Raw genomic sequence first — 2893 nt, 5'->3', positions numbered from 1 at the left:
GAAATTGACAGCCTGTGCACAAAAGCTCCCATGAGAGACAATTTCAGTGATTCTGATACAATGCATGGCTGAGGCTCTGACACACATGTAAACACCACACACACCCACACAAACACACAAGTAAACACAACAAAACAGACAAACAATGTAGAAAGAATTGCCCTGAACTGACTCAAAGAAGCTCACCCTTTTCTAAAAATGGGTCCCAAATATTTAGTTAACTTCCAGAGAGAAAAATACATAGATACAAATATTGATACTTAATATTTCTGTCTTTTGATGTGTTGAATGAAGGACACCAGATATCCCCAATTAACCTGAGAGGCCTGCATAATTCAGAAGCAGTATCACTGGTCCTTTCAGCATTCACATTCGTCAGGTTACACAGATAGGGGATGACGGATAGTAGACCACTTTCCTTCAACAAAAAAAAAAAGCCAGAGTTTATTTCTAAAGAATGACACACTTTACTGAAAGTGTCTTAGTTAGTGTGAAATGCATGAACACATTTTTCATTAACAGTTACCTTTCTTTTTTCTTTATTTCCCTTGCTAGGTGCTAATGTGACAGGCTACATGGGGACACAGAATTCTTCAAACAATGAGAGTGTTTTTTTTTTAAGTTCAATTAGAGCTAATACTTCAGAAGTAATTGTGCAGTTTTGGTGCAGAGCTGAGAAAGCTTTTTAAGTATGCGGTCCCTTAGAGCTCAGCTTATTATCTTGACCCCATGAAGAAAAACACAATTAGAGGATAAATAAAGAAAAAAAAAAGCAGAAACAGGCATTCACTTGTAGCTAATGATTTAATATTCATACAGAAAGCAATGCATATTTTACTAGACTTTGAACTTGCATCATAACCAAACATACTGAATTTGTGCTGATGCAATACGGCATGTTGCATGACCCCCCTTTTTTATGTGCAGCACAGCTGTTTATATTTAAAAAATACTCTTTACTCTCATAGATATAGAAGATAGATAGATAGACAGACAGACAGACAGACAGACAGACAGACAGACAGACAGACAGACAGGTAGGTAGATTTACTTTATGATCCCAAACTGGGAAATTGTGGACATCATCTTTTTTAGATCCCAAATACATGTATACACAGAACCCTTTCATACATTTTGCCAATAAGTACGGTCTTTTCCATTAACAATACTTTTTAAATCATGCTCCTTAGAGGTCAGGTTGTGCTTGAACCCTTCATTCTTTGTGCAATCTGTGCTCGCAGTTTTTGCACTCCTTGAATTACGTAATGCAAACAACTCATCTCTGAGCTTTGGGGTGCAGCTGTGTCTTTGCACGGCTGATACTGTCCCTGTTTACTTTGCCTTTGTGTTGGAGAGAACTGCAGTAATGTTTTCAGAAGAAGCTCTTGAGCATCATCTCCTGTTCTTTCTGAGAATCACAGGCAGCTGTTAAACATCAGGTTAATCAGACATTGGTTTGAATGTTATTTCTCTCAGGGTTCATGGAGGAAATGTTATATGCTGTAGAAGGTGAAAACTAACTTGGGAAATAAAGAACACAACCATCTTTAATTTTTACAACATAGGCCTACAGTGTATGGTTTTTTTTAAACTATGAAAACATCTTATGTGACAAAGGTGTACGAAGCAAGAACTGGCATGTCGTTTTCTTATGGTTCTCCTGAGTTTTATAATATTCTAAAGATAGTTTAGAGCTGGTGTGTTAGTTTTATAGGCTATAAGAACAATGCTGTAATTGAAAATACTGTTTATTATTGGAATGTTTTTAACATTTTCTTATTGGCCAGTTTATTAAGTTTTGATGAAGAGGTTACCTTTAGTTACTGTTGCTTTTATAAGAGCACACACAGTTGGATATTTTCCCTCACTGCAGCTAGTTAAGTGTTTAGGCTTGAATAGCTGTGGGGGTCACTCAGCTTTCATACCGTGCCCGTGTCTGAACTTGTACTCTTGAGTTTACAGTATCATCCTGTGGATTTCTCCTCGTGACACCTTTGGAATAAAAGTTGTTTGTGTTTTTAAACCTTACAAGAGCCTTGGAGGGGATGATTGCTCTGGACGTGTATGCCGGGACTAACAACTAGCTTACAGTTTTGTCAGTAACAATTGAAATAAAGTTTACTATTTTACTTTCTCAGGGTGAATAGTCGTTAGCTTTACAAAAAAAACCGAAACTTTTTTCTTGAATTTTCCAAATGCTACCTTCACCTCTGCATCTTTATGAGTAGTTTACCAAATTGGCCACACGATGGCAGTGTGCTTCGCCAGTTTGTTTAATTCACATCACACAGTAAGACATTCAAGTTGCTAACATTTACCTGCCCAGGTGGTGCTGATTTAATGTGATATATGTTGGCTTTATGAGCAGCGTTTTCTTTTTGAACGACTCTTAACTTTGACTATTTCACAACCATGACTGGTGTGTTTGAAAACATTTTTTTATCACAGAAAAACGGAACGATTTTTACACATTTACCAGTAGAAAGTAAAACAAAGATCGAAAATAATGACTGAGCCCTTGGTGGGTCAAAAAAAAAAAAAGAACATGACAGGAAAATTCAGGCCGACGTACAGTACTATTTTCTGTTGTTGCCCCCTTACTTTAGAATTTAACAGCAAGTGCAGACAGGGGATTCCTTTGAGAAGCTATTTGACCCAATGGTCAAAGACTCGTCATCAACAAACATAGGATACTTTTTTTTTTTTTTTTTTGCTGCTGCTGCACCATCTCTGATTTAAATGTGTTTGAAAGAGATATTCCAGCCCACCTCGTTTGACTGCAGTGAGAGCACATGAGTCCACGGGGGTCCAGCCCACAGTGAGCATGCAGACAGGCAGCAGCTCTGCGGATCGGATTGGACGGAGGGAGTGACGTTGTGCGTGAAGCTGTCAG

This window comes from Labrus bergylta, chromosome 13 (assembly GCF_963930695.1).
Source record: "Labrus bergylta chromosome 13, fLabBer1.1, whole genome shotgun sequence".
NCBI lineage: Eukaryota > Metazoa > Chordata > Actinopteri > Labriformes > Labridae > Labrus > Labrus bergylta.
Note: the sequence above shows the minus strand (reverse complement) of the source record.